Source organism: Pelodiscus sinensis, chromosome 7 (genome assembly GCF_052426305.1).
Source record: "Pelodiscus sinensis isolate ZL-2025 chromosome 7, ASM5242630v1, whole genome shotgun sequence".
Classification (NCBI taxonomy): domain Eukaryota; kingdom Metazoa; phylum Chordata; order Testudines; family Trionychidae; genus Pelodiscus; species Pelodiscus sinensis.
The window spans coordinates 44,151,962-44,169,841 of NC_143058.1; the positions used below are offsets into that span (position 1 = coordinate 44,151,962).

The 17,880-nt window shown below is 39.6% G+C and overlaps 1 protein-coding gene across 3 annotated transcripts in view; it reads left to right on the plus strand.

Annotated features, from left to right (window-relative positions):
• The window catches only part of RAPGEF4 (Rap guanine nucleotide exchange factor 4), a 230,160-nt gene that overhangs the window by 46,208 nt on the left and 166,072 nt on the right, over nucleotides 1–17,880 (plus strand). The window contains exon 1 of one of the 3 annotated variants that reach the window (XM_014570177.4): nucleotides 3,369–3,743. The exons of the other annotated variants lie outside the window; for them this stretch is intronic. The gene's annotated coding sequence lies outside the window, so the exon portion shown is untranslated. Of the gene's footprint in view, nucleotides 1–3,368; nucleotides 3,744–17,880 lie in introns of those variants that run through there. 3 annotated transcript variants of the gene reach the window in all.

Below are 17,880 nucleotides of genomic sequence, written 5' to 3' on the forward strand. Positions count from 1 at the left end.
GCTAATTGAATCACATAGCAGATCCGTATCAGATTGCACTTGCTCATTCTTCCTTGTTTTTGTCACCAAATGGAAGAGTTTTATAGTTGGTAACTGACTGAAGAGCGCTTCAAAATTAATTATGTTATTTGGTATAGTGAATATTTGCAGAAGACTCCCCAATATGTCCGTCTTTAGTGAATATACGGTTGACGTTTTTAATCTGTTTTTTATCATCTAGCTGGGAGACTGCAAAGAATAGTCATTTGTGTTCTTGCATGTTTAGTTGGCAGCTTTTAATATTTCATTCCTGAATTTTTGAAAGATTTGAAAAATGTTGCCAATTGAAAGGTACATTTTAGATCTAGTCCACATTATGCAATTTGATTGACATAAATAGACCATTGGATCCATGCAGAGCCCTACTGATTTAATTGGAATATCTAAAGTCTAAAGCTGAGGTTCTGCACATAATAATTGTGAATAAACAATGGTTACTACTTGAGGCAGTTTAGCCTAGTTACTTTGACCAATGTGTGCAAGGTTAGGGGTTTTTCCTCTCTGTGACTTTTATTAACCAAACAGTAATATCCTCTTGGAAGTATTCTTGAACTATTATTACAACAAAGCTCTTAGTCCCCTGTAAACGTAGATGTCTCAGGCAAGTTATGTTGTAGGCGGGGCATTAGAATGCCAAGGTACTATTGAAACACATCTGCCAGTGAACGCTCTAGTGGCAGACTTTGTTTCATTGGTTGTTCTTCTGTAACTTATTTGGTCCAGTGGCTTTAGCTCCAATATAACTGAAGAGGAAAAAAAAAACCCTGTAGCAAATACATGAGAAATGCTGTCCCTGCAATGTTTTAGATTCCATTTGCAGTATAGATTTTACAGATGCTTAACTATGACATGCCTCAAACATCTTGTAACTTGGTTTAGTATTGCATTTACAGACGCAAAACATATAATATAATGCAGATGGAGTCTTGGATTTTAGTGATGGAAGAGAGCAAACCCGGGTTCACGTTATGTCAGTTAAAGTGCTATATTTCACCTTTTCTTGACCTCGGACAAGAGGTGTCATCTATGATAGCCAATGGATTTCCTTTCTAAAAACAAAGTCATTTAATTTTATCTCTGATAAATGGCAAAACACTTGACCATATGTTTCCTTTTTTTGATTCTGAATGTTGCATACTTTTAAATATATTGTCCTCTGTCAGAAACACTTCAAAGATGTTCAAATGAGAATTATAAAGTACTTTTAAAATGTTTTTCCTCAGACTAATCTTACTTAAGTGATTGATGAATACTGTTTATTTTTCAGAGAAGTTTTTTATTTAATAATGTTTGAATTATAACAACCCAATATAAATATGGTAGCTGCCACTAAAGAGAATTTATTAAAATTTTCTGTGTAACTAAGAATGAGCTACACTTTAGTTTGAGTGGTGTCTTGGGAAAGGCAAGAGAAAACAATGTCAGCATTATTACAACAGATATCTGCAGGAAATTAATATTAAATCTACTCCATACTATTTTCAGCCCTCTAGATAATTAGAGCTGAATTGCAGGGATGGGATAGGAGAAGATATAACTGCATAGCTATTTAATTTTCTTAACAAATTCAGGAAGAATTATAAATTTAGGCTATTTTACAAAGTCACACTCTGGTCCAATTTTGAATCAGAAGTATTTTCATACAATTTTCTTTGGATATTTGTTTAAATCAAATTGCAAATTGGTTACTAGCCTGTATAAAGTTATACCAGTCTAAGAAACAATGTCATGAATCTTCTATATTGCTTCATGTCTCGGATAGATACAGCGTAGTTTCATAATTCATGTGTATTTGGCATAATACAGAGCCCGTGACTCTTATTTTAAATACTCTAGGATTGAATTGAGAATACTTGACCCTCTACCTGAAAAGTAATAGATTTTCTTCTTTTGTTTTTCTTCCTGCCTGAATTTTATATATTTTTGTATATATGTCAATACAGTAGTTTTATCAGATATGTGTAGGAAGGGAGGCAGCATGTGTTCCTTGGAAAAGAATATTTGAGAAAAATAGGATATTCTTTCTGCCCTTTAAATACAGATAGGATCTTCTATGACCTCCATTTTTAATGTTCAGGGAATAAGTGAGCCAAAACAGATGATATTGTCCTGATAATAGCAATTACCAGTGAAAATGGTCTAGTCTTTTCTCTAATGACTACGTCTGTTTAAGCAGCACCCTGTTCATGAACATCTGCTCAACCTCAGAGAGTGCTCATCCTCAGAGACATCTAGTTTTATACCAACAGCTGCTGCAGCATATTGGAGAAGATGAAATCTCTCGCTGAGTTCTTACAGTGAAGCTCTAAAAGGAGTAGGATTACCAGGTGGCTTAAAAAAAAATACCAGACACACTTGTTCTCAGATGGGGGGAAGACTGGCCGGGAGGGGAGCGGAGCTGTCCAGGAGGATGTGTGTTTGTGTGGGAGGAACTGGCTGGTGGGAAGCAGGGCTGGGGGGAGGGCGGGAGGGCTGAGAGGTCAGGGGCAGCAGGGCTGGCCTGGAGAGATTGGGGGGCGACCGGCTGGCGGGAAGCAGGTGTAGCTGGGGGGAGTTCAGGAGGAGTGGAGCTGGCCGGGGGAGATCGGGGGGGCGGGGGGAGAACTGGCCGATGGGAAGCGGGACTGAACGGGAGGGTATTGGGGGGACCGGAGCTGGCCAGAGAGGGGAGTGAGGGGAGAGAATCAGCCGGCGGGGAACAGGACTAACCCGGGCCCACACAGATCCCGGTGCACTGCCTGTCCCGCGCACAGTCCCGGCGAAGCACAAGCGAGTCTGGTCCCAAGGTTTCCATCCCACCCCGGCCCCACCCCCCTCCTCTCTACTGTGTAGTTGCGTTGCCTGGCTGGTAGACACGCTCACGCAGCGTGAGCGTGTCTACTAGCCAGGCAGTACTCAACTACGTACTGATACTCCTAATAATAATAAAACTTACCTAATTAGAAAATACCAGACATTTTATGTGTCCAGTATTTTCTTAATTTTTTTCCCGGACATTTTTTTCAAAACCAGACACCTGGCAACCCTAAAAGGGGGTTTGGAATCACCAGTGTCATGCTTTTTTGCACCGACTTATCTCTGGTTTTACTCTTCAAAGGAGTGTTAATACAGTAAACAAATATTCTTGATGTGAGAGCCTTGCATAGTGCATATTTTGTAAAGATGTATTCCCTGTCCCCAAAAGAACTTACTTTTCCCCTTTGGCATTATCAGATTAGTTGAGAGCTACTTCCTAGCCTTGAATACTGCAGATGACTAAAAAATCATATCCAAAAATAAACATAAAAACAGAGACTACACACCAGGAACTCTGGACATGCATATGCTGTTGGGTTTGTGGCTCACTCCATATCCAAAGTTATGGTTCTTTTTTAGACTAGCAAGGAAAGTACTGCATTTATTTGTATGGCGTATCTGCTATAGGAGTTCTAACTATCTGTCCTCAAGCTTTGTTCTTTCATGCACTTACAAACTGACTCAAACTCAGACAGGAAGGAAGCGCATCTGCTGGGAGGTGACTTATTTTTAGAAGTCTTTCCTACTACCCTGAATTGATCAAGCCTCTTGGATAACATACAAGTAGCTAGTTTTCTCTTCTGTGGAATACCTGCCCTTGAAGAGATTTGATCATGATTAAACGAAGAGCTGATCTTTCCTTGTTGTGCTGTAACATTGGAGAGAGAAAGTGAGCTGGCCTCTACAAGGTCAGAATGAATACTTTTTATTCTTTTTATTCATATTCAGCAGCACTGCACGCATTGCAGCCTGATAAATAATAGTGTAACTTGTGTCCCGCTGATGCCCTTCCAATGATATTCTAGCGGACCTCAGTGTGTCTCAGAGCATTGAAATCAGAACTTCTGACAAAAATGCTTTCTCTTGGAAAGTGCTAATGTTACCATTTAATAAGATGGTAAAAAAATTAGATCCTTTGTGAAAACACAGGAATTTAAAAATAGATGCAGTGGAAATTTAAGAAATAAAAATACTGAATTTTGAGTCTTTAGTGTTGCATAGTATTAGATGTGAACTTTTTGAAAGAGTTGGTTACATTCTCAAATAATCAGATTAACAGCAATTACTTTTCCCTCAGTGCACATGTACGTGATGTCTGTCTGGCATTTCTAATGCAGTCTTCATCTTAGGATGTAGGCACCAATTTTATTGCAGTGGGAATTCTGTGTGGAGCTTAACAACAAGCTAATAGTGCTGGGCGGGTAAAGATTTTACTTATACTTTTCATCTAATCATGCTTTGTAAACACAGCAAATGAGTTATTTATCTAAACAGTACTGTGCCATTATTACATTGCATTTAAGTGTTTTGGAATTAAATACAGTGGACTGTTTCTGAGTGGTAGAATTTTCTCTTGATAAGTGGAGAGCATATATTAAATATTGGTACAGAAGAATTGTTTTGTTTTCTCTGTAGCAGACCCTTTCTCAGAATACTGATTCTTGTGTAAGGAATCCTTGGAATCTTGAATCAGCATCAGCACTTTCTCATTCACTTTTTTGTAGTTGAGTACTTCATACCTGCTATGTTTCACAGTTCATTTGAGAGAGAGTGTAAAATAGATCTAAGAAATGAAATATTAAAATAAAATTGCAAGAGAAAAATCAGATTAATCTAAATTATTTGGTTGATTCAGGACAGTTTATTGCTCAGGAATCAATTACAGAAATACTGTAATTGCTATAATGTATTGATTTCCACAAAAAAAGTATAGTATAGCTATAAACCATATAATTAATAAAGTGAGGAATATATAACTTTATGGAATGTTTGTGTGATATACAATAGTGAAGTGTGGAGACTGTAACCATTTAATGGCACCCTTTTTGTTGGGTGCTGAAACCCTTTCTGTCTAGTTCATCTCTCTCATGGGCTTATTTAAGGAAGGCAAAAGGGATCAGGTTACAGGCATTTCTGGGCATAGCATAGAAATACTATCAAATACCTATTTCATCAGACCTAAAAATCATTCCATATAATAAGGTAGACAACAGACTTTACGGGAAAATTAAAATATGGAGAGGTACTTGCTTGTGAAATCTAGTGTATTTTGTAGTTTGGAGATACACATTTGACCATCTCATGCTTGTGCAAAGATACAAGAGTTAGTGTGAGAGATGTTGAGAAATGTAGTGGTGATTGGCAGGCAGAAAATTGCTATGGGAGTAACACACATAAAAAGAGCACATGCTAATTACTAATATGACAGTAAAGACAGATTTGGCAGAAAGTGGGAAAAGCTTTATACAGCAACCAGCATGTCACCTTCGTATCTTGTATATTTCTCTTTTACGTGTTTTACCAACATGAGCAAGGAGAGCTTCCAAAATATTTATTGCACTCAAATAAATGCCAGATTTTGCTCTCGGTTATATTGATATAAACTGAGTTACTCCTGTGATTATAGTAAAATTATACTAGATTTATACAAGTATGATGGAGAGTAGAACCTGTCACGTAGGGATGCTATTACTCCAGATTTATGCTTTTACTGTTTGTTATTTTGTTTTAATGTTTATTTTCAAAGAAAAGTTCTGAATTTTAATAAACGATGCTTAGTCTGGTAGTGCAGATGTAAATTAATATAGAATGAAATTCTAGCCCCGTAGGCAAACTGTAAATTATACCGTAAGAAGTGGCAGTTCTCTAGAGCTATGCCTGTGGAAGGTGGAATGCTGAATACTTGCACAGCTTTTGTGGCTCTGTGGCAGGCAATAATGGGTGTGTGTGTGTGTATGTGTGTGTGTATATATATATTATATAAAAATGAGTATATAAATTCAGCAGTTACCCGTTTACAAAAGTAATTGTTTTCTAACATCCCTAGGTTTTTTTCTAGCAATCAACCTGGCATCTCATTAGATTTCATTAACAAAGTAAGGTCGGGGTTGTCAGTTCTTGATTGGGAGACCTCCAGGGAAAACCTATGGTGCTATCCAGAAGTGGCTTCAAGTAGTGTCCCTCTGGAGACTGTAGCAAACCAGAGAAAGTGCCTTATAGTGCTTTTCAGCTGAAGCATTGGCCATTGTGGTCATAAAAGATCACATGGGACTTTTGAAAGTGGGCAAATTATATTCTGCCTATCTTGGGAGTTTTCATTTGGATGTATTCATCACTTCTTTTAACTGCTCTGTATTCTATGACTCTCTGACAATTCTATCTTCTTCTGTGAGGTCTTCATTGTAATTAAGTGCCTTAGAAGAGAAATCACCAACTGTTTAGAATTTCCGTAGCAGTCATCCAGATGAAATTTTTCTTTAGGGGCTGATGATGCTGGTGAGCATGCTGATCTGATTGTGTAAATTCTTACAAATGGCGTTTTAGTTTTCTGTTAGTGGGATTATGTTCAGTAAGCTCAGTAATCGATGGTGATGTTCTCTGTTTCAATTGATGCGCAGTGTCCTTTTGTATGATATCTACTATCACCGTGCAATTTATGTGACAGACCAAAAGGACCAAGTGGCATCAAATCCACTTGTCTACACAAACATTAAGGCTATGTCTACACAGCAGCGTTATTTCAGAATAACTGATGTTATTCCGAAATAACATAGTTCGCGTGTAGACACAAGCAGTTACTTCAATATAATGTCAAGCTGTAGGACTGTTTACTCCATCTTCTGCTATCCTCATTGTATGAGGAGTAAGGGAAGTCAGGGGAAGAGTGCTTTAACTCAAAATAACTGCTGAGTAGATAGAAACAAAAGTCGAAATAAGCTATTTTGACTTAAGGTCCTCAATTAGCATAGCTCAGGCGGTGGAGCTTATTTTGAGTTTAGCCCTGCTGTGTAGACATGCTCTTAGTTATTGGCAAACGGAGGTGTAAATTTACCCCACTCTAGCCTGCCATGCAATGTCTGTGTGAACCATGCTGCTGCAGGCTGACGGTTACTTAGGCACTTTGATCTACCCCCATTTCACTTTAAAAAAATACAGGACTATGTAGCACTTTAAAGACTAACAAGGTGGTTTATTAGATGATGAGCTTTTGTGGGCCAGAAAAGCTCATCATCTAATAAACCATCTTGTTAGTCTTTAAAGTGCTACATAGTCCTGTATTTTGTTTCAGCTACACCAGACTAACACAGCTACATTTCTATCACCATTTCACTTTAGTTATTCTTGGTTTAAGGTGACAGACAGAGTCTTGGGACTCTCTTCAAGTAATTAAAAGGCTGGTCTCTGCTGATGTTTTGAGGCTGTTATTTCTCCTACAATTTATACAGCTAAAGTAGCATTTTAGCCAATGAGCTTGTTTTTTTTTAATTAATGCTAAAAGCACTTTGGCCATGAGCTACTTGTATTTTAAACATCTCATCTTTCCCATTGTATGTTATTCCTCCATGTAACAGATTCTGAAAAACTCAACTCTCATTTTGAGAAGCGTTGTGGACTTTAGTTTTTAGAAAGTAATGAATAAAAGAAAGATTCACAGGAGCTTTTCTAGACTTGCAAAACAGTCTCTCTCAGTCTTTCTTGCCCAATATACACATCTTGTCAAATGTTTGCTTTTGTGACAAACGATGCAGCCATGAATAAACAAGAAAAATTACTGTATTAAAATGTAATTAATCTTGTCCAGAATTTGGGTTAAATTGACTAGAGCTTACTTCTGATTGGATTTGTATATGGTGAAGGCTTTTATTGCTTTAGAATAGATATCAGAGTAATCAACTATGAAAGCCATGCTTACTCTGGATTTTTTCATTTGACGTAGTTTATCTGTTCTTCTGCTCAAACTCATGGTTATGTGGGATGAGGTTATTTTGGGCATTGACACTTCTTAATCTCTCAGTCAATGTTGCTATCACAGTTGTTAATTTCTTTTCAAATGAATTTTTTTCATCTCACACAAAAGATTAATGTGCTAGCCACCCCAGAAGCAGTTTCTCAAGTAAAACACATTCATTGCACAACTAAGCTTGCTTAGTTAGAGATTTCCTTTTAGTAATGAGATATATTGTGGTTTTTATATAACTATACAGTGTGTCCCTTAAAGGCATTGCAATAAAGAGTATACTTTGTCTGTTTGCGTGGTGCTTATGCTTGTAATTGACGAAATAAATAATATATCATTTATTGGATCAATATGTATGTTTTAACATTTACATTTTTAATCCATCAGTTTGAGATGCTGAAAAAATTAATATATAAGTCCTTGATAATAAACAGTGGAAGATCTTTTTGCAGATTAATGAGCAAAAAACGAACAGAAAAGCAGGGATAGTGCATCAGATCATATTCTGTTCACTCTTCTGATAATTGTAGCTTAAATTTTTTAAATATTTTATATGTTTTTGTGAATGACACTCATTATGTATCTTTCAAAACCTGAATATTGTTGCTTTCCCCTTTCCAGAAGCTTGAGTAGCCTGCACCTAGGCCCACTGACAGAGGAAGGGAGCAACTGCCCCAGAGCCTGGCAATTCAGAAGGGCCCAAGGCTTTGGCCACTGCCCCTGCTGCAGGGATCAGAGGCTTGGGCCCTTTAAATTGCTGCTGGGGCACGCTGCGTGGCACAGGAGGACTGGTGCGGAGAGGTTAGCCCTCAGCCCCACCCCTTCTGCCTGAAGCTCCACCCCTTGCCTTGGGACCTGGCAATTCTGACCCATCAGGCTCCACCTGCATCTAAACAAATTCAGCTATTTAAATCTGACCTAGGCATGTAGTATAAGAAATGGTCTAATTTTTTAAAAAGTTCTTGGCCTGCCTAGTGTAAGAACAGTTCAGCTAAAAGTCTGTCCTTTACCCAGAATATATTTCAAGTTTAAAATAAGTTCTTCCCTACCAGGGGTCAAGCAGGAGACCCTTTCTGCCTCCCTTGAGGATGGTTTCTCCAGTTAACGTGAATGAAATCTTAATCTTTTTCAAGTGTATCGGAGTTACTCCATTGATTTAACCGAGCCAGAATTTCACCCTAGGTTAACACTTTTTGCTTCCTTTTAGGACCTGCAGTTTGGCCATCTCATAATCTATTGACACCAAGTTTATATTCTCTATGCCTTTTGTCACTTTTTTGCTGTTTCTATGTCTTTACGTAGGAGACAGGAAATGAGAGGGCTGAGGCCACTCAAGTAGATTTGATAGCCAGCTGTTCAGGGGCGCCATGTAAATCAGACAGGTATAGCATATATATATGTTAAAATCAATAGACAGGCTTCAGTAAATCAAATTAAAGCTTTACAGGTTATACAAATTCCATTTGTGCCAGAATAATGTAACACTTAGAAATGAAATTGTATTAAAGTTAAAAGCAAAACTCCTCTTAATAGGAAGATGATTGCTATGCAAGTATACAAGATCCATTCAGTGAGCTGTATTCTAGTATTCTATCTCCAATTCAGCTTAGTACCAAATGCTTGAGAAGAGGGCCCAAGAATCCTTGTGTAAGAAGGCATGCAGGCACTGTGGAAGGAGGTGTACCGGTAGTTCGAATTAGAGAGCCTAATTCGAACTACCTATTCCGTGCTGCGTGTAGCCGCGGGCACGGAGTCCTCACTAAGGGGGATTTAAAAATGGCGGTGCTCGGCAAGATGCAAATTAAATCCCGGGCTTCATTTGCAACTTAGAATGCCTACATTAGCCACCCTAGTTCGAACTAGGGTGACAGTGTAGACATACCCTTAGAGCTAAATAACAGCACAGAAAACTAAGTCAGTGGTTATACGCTGGTGGCTGTAAACAAACTTTATGGGACCACGGGAAACTTGGACATGCCTATGATAAATGGACATGTGGCTAACTAAACTCTTGCTGGACCACAGATGTTGCTGGACAAGAGAGTGCTGGACTAGAGAGGTTCAACCTGTATTTATTGATATACATTCAGACCACTTATATATCAACCTCCAGTCTTCCTCTGAGTAATCTTTCATTTTGCATTCCACCTTCCAATTGACCTTTGAAAATATCCCTCATAGATACCAGTAAAAACATCTAGGAGTAAACACTTAACTTTACAAATATAGTTGAGACTCAATCAGTTATTTCTCCCAAACTCTCTTATGATATTATTCAAGTAACACAAATGGCCAGAAATGACCAGCTGGAATATCATATGCTTTGTTAAATCATTGCAAAAAATACTGATTTTCCTTTATCAAAGATATGAGTCAACTTAATTATGCTTTTTCTGCACACAGTTTATAATAGATTCCTAAGTATATTAGTTGATCTAGAATTTATATTAGACTTAATATTATGTAACATAACATTACATAACTATAAGTATTACTATGGGGTTGGGTAATCTAATTTTGAGTTACTCTCTCCTTTTGGAATATTTTAATATATTTAAAATAGTAAAGTCCAGATGATGATATTTTGTTAAGAAGCAGGCAAAGTCTACCTTCTATAGGAGTAGTTCTCAACCTTCCAGACTGTTGTGCTCCTTTCAGAAGCCTGATTTGTCCTGTCTCCCCCAAGTTTCACCTCCCTTAAAACTACTTGATAGCAAAATCAGACACCGTACACTATTACTCAATATGTGCTTATTTTCTCTTTTTGCCTTATAATTATACAATAAATCAAATGTCCACCCCCAAAGGAGCCCAGGCCAGTGCTCCCCACCACTGTTTCCCCTGCAGAGGAGCCACTGCAGGTGACTCCAATGAGCCTCCTAGCCTCCAGCCCTACCCTCTGCTCTGAGTCCCCACAAGGATTCAAGCAACCCAGGTAAAGCCTCTAGTGACTATTTTATATATATATATATATAATGTATTCAATGATATAGCTTGTGCTCGCTCACTCACTCACTCACTCACTCACTCACTCACTCACTCACTCACTCACAGAAGACAATACCATAATCATGAAAGGAAATAATCCTCATTGGACATCTGACATGGAGCTTTTGAAAGTCTGGAACCATCAGTTAGAATGTGCAGTAGGGATGTGATGAACAACTAGTCGACTATCCGATAAGCAAATGCTTACTGGATAGTGGACACACTAGTCAACTAGTCGCTTCCCCCCCACTCTTGCTGCCTCTATCAGAAAGATCCCATGCTTCATGAGGCGCCGCCGCTTTGAAACGTTGTGGGAGCATGGGGCCTGCCCTGTGCTCCCCACAGCACTTTCACTTTTGAAGTATAGCAACAGCCCCAGGACAGAGGCACTTCAAAGGCGGAGGCGCTCATATTGACTAATCGAATAGTCGGTGCAAATTGCATCGACTATTTGATTAGCTGATTAATCTAAATTTAACATCTCTAATCTGCAGGATGAAAAATAGCTTCAGCTCTTCTTCCCATTAGCAAAATCTAGAGCACTAATATCAGAAGATGCTATCTATCTGCCAGCACTATAGATTCACTTTCATAGAGCACTGACAAAAAATAAAAATGAACATTGTCCTCAAGTAAAAATAAACCCTCAGCCTTTCACTATCTGCTGCTGTTGGTCCCAGAACCAATCATTTATTTGTTCTATGCTGTACACATTTGTATGTGTACATAATCAGAAGCGTGCTTTTGGCTGTGCAGTCTGACTTCTATCTGAACTGGGTCCTGGCCAACTAAATTCTCCAGTATGACACTGCAAAAATGTATTTTAATAAAATAATGTAATTTTGTATAACTTTTTTGGCAGACCTATGTTTTTGTTTAATTATCTCTGGAGGTAATGCTATAAACCAGGGTTACTCAACATGCAGCCCATGGACCGTTTGTTTGTGGCCCACGGTGCGGTTTGGGTTGATGCAGGGCTCAACACGCAGCCCACGGGTGGGATCCTTTGAACATGGCCTCCTCTGGGAACACGCTCCACAATGGCAAGTTGATATAATGGCCTTCTGTTGATATGCGTTTTAGTAGTTAAATTCCTGGACTGTCATTGCTCATTAAAAGTGGAAATCGGGTAAATATTGCATTTTATTCAGATCAGCAGGACTTTCTTATATGGGACTCAGTGCAATTAATGGAAGACTACTGCTCCATATAGAGTTACTTTCTTATTCTCACTCTGTCAGTACCCTTCCTTCATCTGTTTAAGTGTGTGTGTGAGTGTATATATGTTTGTGTATATATATATGTTCAGTGAGGAACCTACGACCTGTGGGCCAGATCCAGCCTCGCGGGTTTGGTGAAGGCAAGCCATGCAGTGCATCTGGTCCATGAGTTCTATTGGGCAGGGGGGAGGAAGCAGCTCTGTGCGTTGTAGAGAAGCTCTCTCTGTAGGCACTGTCCCTCGTTACTTCCATTGGCTGAGAATTGCAGTCCGTGGGAGCCGCGGGAGGTGGTGCCTGCATGAAGCATTTCACTGTAGCGCACAGAGCTGCACGAAGACACTTGTGACCTTCCCAGGAGCTGTGCCAGGTAGGCACCTCCATTGCCTGCCACCTCCCACTCGTCTCCTGCATCCCCTTTCCAACCAAACCTCACACCTACACCCCAGTTCTGCGTTCTCCCTCCCCCCACTCTACCCTGCTTTCCTCCCAGATCTCACACCCCCACCCTGCCCCTGCACCCTCCCTCTACAATCCTGCACTCTCACCCCCAGCGTGCTCTTATATCCTCCCTCTCTTCCAGACCTTGCACCTTCACCTCCAGCCTGCTCCTATACCCTACCTTCTGCCCAGATTCCCCCACCCTCACCTCCAGGCTGTTCCCCATCAGCCTTCTTCCTCACACGGAACCCTACTTTTGGCCCACCCCACAGCCCCGAGGAGCCCATTAAATCTACTAGCCCTCTGTCCTCAAAAGAATTGAATCCAGCTCTGTTGATAAGCCTTGAGGCTCAGGACCTCCTCCCACCTAGCCCATGGAGCTTGAGCTTGAAGGGAGTGTCTTAGTTTTCCTCCTTTTCACTTGAGGACCAGGTTAGTGAGGTGTTTTTTTGTTTGTGGGGTATGGGGGGGGGGGTTGTGCTTCTTGATTGAAGCAAATTGATTTTTCTGTGGATCAGTGACCCTCAATCCAAAAAACGTTCTCCACCAATATTCCCTCTAAATTGTTTTCTCAAAATGTTCACATTTTGTTACGTGCATTTATGCACCATGGGTAGGAACACATGCTGCCAGCTGTGGGAGTTTTTAGGCACTCTGCTAATCAGTTGGGTGGCATTTGAATTTCTCCCAGATGGCCACCCAAGTGCTCAGATTACAGGGGATGCTGTTCTCCACCCCGATATACATGCTCAAAAGAAAGGAAATTGGTCCCCTGGGAAAGCCACAATTATCATTTACTTCAGTGGTGCAGGGGCGTGCCCTGAGCTCTTTGGCAATCCCAGGCTGCTGGAAATGCCCTTTGGAGCCAGTAAAAGGCTGTAGCGCAGTACATCCTGATGGCTGACAAGTTCCTTCATTGCCCAGGCTTCAACTGCCCCACTCTTTAGACAAGCCTTTGTTCTCTCTCAGCTGTGGTGACTGTGGCCTGTGGGAGCACAAAGTAGTAAAAGTTAGACTATTAAGCAAATATGACTGGGAGTGCACAGAAGTGGCAGATTTGATTATTAAGAGCACACTATTTTACAGAATCGTATCTTGCATTATCCTAGAGCATAGAATGGCTGGAGCATTTCTCTTTGCATTGCTGTGTTACTGTGAGGTATACAGTGTATAGCATGAAAGCTGTGACAGAAATCCGAATTCTAGATTCTCTAATTAATATTAAAGTTTACCAGTAAATGTTGGCAACAGGAATGAATAACCGCTCCAATTTCTTTATCTTAATATGACCCAATTCTGAAATATACTTCCTAGGTATATCAGGGAGTTATTTTTTCAGAGTAGTTAGTGCCTGGGGTATGGCTGTTTAAAAGATTATATATTATGAGATGATGGTAGAAACTCCTATTGAAACTCTTAGCAGGAGGTTTCTGTCAAATGGGGTTCTTTTCATTTTGTACTGAGAGTTGCCTCATGAAGAATGATAGCCATTTTAATAAATAAATAAATGGCTTACACTAAGGCATGGACTTCTTTTGTTTTTCCTCAACAAAATGAAGGGTTTCCTGTGTCTGTGCCTTTTTGATGAATAATATAATGAGACTTCAGGAAGCGACAGATGGTACCAGTCAGGTCGTAAGTATTTGTGTTTTAACTGAATCGTTGACAGCTTTGTGCTCTCAAATCACATCTGATTTATGTACAGTTGAGACCTGCAGGAAATACTGGACATATCTCGGGAGTCTAACAGAGCAATCATAATTGTACATGATGGTACTTGTTGGACCCAGGTGCCATGTATTCTAACAACTTCTACTTTTTCTATAGCACTTTTAATCAGTAGCTCTCTAAGCTTTTTACAAAGGAGGTAAAAGTTATTACTCCTATTCCTGCACATGGGGAAAATGAGGCACAGAGGAATGTGACTTTCCCAGGGTTGCTCTGCAGACCAGTGAAGTCCAGTCCAGTGCTCTATCTACTGTGTTGCTGGTGTCTATTAATTGGGCATGGTTTTGGGGCAGGGTTGTCAGTTATTCTGTCTTAAGTATGATGTAGTGCATTGATGTGCTTTGATCTAGGAAATCCACAGTTTTCTGCATTCACAGGAAAGCTTCCCTCCCCTCTCCCTGAGTTTACTTGGGAAAGTTTTTGATAGACTAACTTTTACCTGTAGTTTACTTGGAAAATTTTAGTCTTACTGTGGGGATTAGGTTGTTTTCCTTGGGCCACTAGAGCTACGTTTTAATTGGGGAGTAGAGGCCCTGCCAGCATCACTATATAGCACAAGGTTTTTATACAAACCCTGAACTTTCTGAAGGTCAAATTCTGCTCTTGGATACATATGACCAGCTTCTAATTGAAGTCAGTGGGTCAGATGGAATTATGTTTGCTTATGATAGTGGTGGCTTTAGCGCAATGGTTCCTGCTTGTGTATGCAAAGCAGAATGTGTCACACGGTGCTTGCAGGGTTCTAGTTATGAATTTCAGCTGGGAAGTATTGATTGCAACTCTTTGAAAAATGGATCCCATATCATAGCGATTTTCTTCTTTATCCATTTTACTATTATCTGTATTATCTTTTTATGAAATCTGGGTTTTGTTTAAAAATATAGTCAAAATTCTGTTAAACTGTCTCTGTAACTGACAGATAAATGTCCAAATTTAGCTAAAATTAACAGCAACTCTTGCAAAAAATCAGGTATTTTTAAGTTGTTCCGTATTTCATTTACCAAAGGGATTTGTGAGGCCACAGAATAATGACAAAGTTATTGTTGCATTGCTGAAATGCAATATAAATCATACGGTTTAAAATTCAGAACTTTTATAGTAAAGAGAAGAAACAACTCTGTTTTGAAAACTATTAAAAATAATGAATGCTGTCTTTATATTAAATATGTTATTTTAAAAGTGAACACATTTGAATGAACTTAAACAGCGAGTAGTCCTGCAGCACCTTAGAAACTAACAAAAAAATGTAGATGGCATCATGAGCTTTTGTGGGCACAACCCACTTCTTCAGATGAATGGAGCAAGGGGTCCAGAGTTGCAAATAAACAGCAGAAAAATAGGGGATGGGGAGGGAAAGAAAAGGGAAAAAAATTATCAGGGTGTTAGTTGGAGTGTCCCTGCTAAATGAGGCTATTATAGAGTGGGCTATAAATGCCTGATACTTAACTTGTAAAGTCATTAGGGTGTTAAATGTAGCGGCCCATTCAAGTAAGGTGTTCAAGGTGTCAGACTTGTAAATGGCATTTGAATTACTTTTTTTGTATAAGAATGATTTGCTGTAATAGGAAAAACTTAAAAAACAAGGAATAGTCTTGCTTGTGGCCCCTTAGAGACTAACAAAACATGTAGATGGTATCATGATCTTTTGTGGGCACAATCCACTTCTTCAGAGACTCCCAAAAATCAGGACTGCTCAGCGGGAAATAAATAGAAATATATAGGGATGTTTTTGATACCATTCAGAAAAAAATGCTGGTTATCTTAACTTTCAGTTTGAATGTACAGATTCTGTTGTGTGTTACAAGGACTTGAATCTCTTGCATTGTGGACCTTTATCTTGTCATTTTTACTGCCACATCAATGCTCTTCTTCTGCACTTGGCGCTAATCACACTACCCGATCAGGAGAAGTGGGACAGAATTCTTATATTGTCTGTTGCTCTGACTGGCAGGTTAGGAGCAGCAGCAAAGATATATTTCCAGGCTTTTTGGACTGAGATCTGGCAAATTACATCATCCTAAAAACTGTATTTCCAGTAGAAGCATAGGGTGACATTCTTTCTCCGTCTACACTTCATCCCACGCAATCCCATTGATTTCATTATGACTGGTGATGTAACTGAAGGTCGAATTTGGTCCATAGTAGACCCCATAGTGAGTTGTGATTGTTTTAATGGGGTAACCATGGCTGCTGTTAGATTTGCTGGAAGCCAAACCCTGAGCCCCACCATCCAGGGCCCAAAGCCAGTGGGCTTTAGCCTCAGTGTGGCTCTGGTTACAAGCAAAAATCATGACAGGTGTGGAGACAGTGAATAAGGAAAAGTTATTTACTTGTTGCCATAACATAAGAACTAGGGTCACCAATGAAATTAATTGGTAGCAGGTTTAAAACAAACAAAAGGATTTTTTTTTCATGCAGCGCACAGTCAACCTATAGAACTCCTTGCCAGAGGATGCTATGAAGACCAGGACTTTAGGGTTCAAAAAAGAACTAGATAAATTCATGAAGGATAGATCCATCGATGCTTATTAGCCAGGATGGATAGGAATAGTATCCTTAGCTTCTCTCAGAGGCTGGGAATGGATGACAGGGGATAGATCACTTGATGATTACCTGTTCTGTTCATTTCCTTTGGGGCATCTGGGATTGGTCACTGTCAGAAGACAGGATACTAGGCTAGCTGGACTGGTGTCAATTTTGGCCCCTTCAGCTGAGGCAGTGGGGCTCGGGCAGGCTTGGACTTCAATCCCCACTGCTGGTGTTGTGTAGTAATTGTTAGAAGAGGGGTACAGATAAATGAAGCTTGAGAACCCCTGCTAGCATATCATACAGAGACTTCATCTAAACCTGGGTCCTGTCTCCAGCAGCGATCAATACCTGATAGTTTAGAAAGATAGGGGTGTGTCTGTGTGAGTAAAACCTTTAATAAACCTAGCCATTTATTTATTCTGTGCTAAATACTGAGGGAACAACATGCTGAGAGAGAATGCTGGAACTGAACAAATAAAAAGATTGGCATGTTTCTTTTCTCTCAGCCCTCAGGACTTGATCTGGACTCATCCTTTCAATTAGAACTAGAATACTTTTTTTAAAAATCAGACTTGTAATTAATTGAAAGCAAAGAGGATTATTGCACAGAAGATAAATGAAAATGAAAAAGGCCTATTATATCATGCTCTCCCTCTTCCTGTCAGAGTGCACTTTCTAAACAGAGTGCAGTTTTTATATAGTGCATTTTGTAGTGTTTTGTTTAATCTAATTTAAAGTATCATAAGTGATGGGAGCTGCACTAGAGAAAATATTCTGTAGTCAGAGTAATTGCATATTATTAAGAAATGCATTCTGATATTCAGACTGAATTTCCTCTTTTTAAATTTCATCCTATTATTCCTACTTATATCACCTCATGGCTCCTCTCTGTCACCATTTATGTCCTTCAAATGTTTGCATGCTGTCATTGCTCCCATTTTATCACTTTTCAACAAATTTTAACTATCTCTGGTTTAATTTTCCTGAAAATCTAGCTCTTCTCCTAGGCTACGTCTACACTGGCCCCTTTTCCGGAAGGGGCATGTAAATTTCACTAGTCGTCGTAGGGAAATCCGCGGGGGATTTAAATATCCCCCGCGGCATTTAAATAAAAATGTCCGCCGCTTTTTTCCGGCTTTTAAAAAAGCCGGAAAAGAGCGTCTAGACTGGCCCCGATCCTCCGGA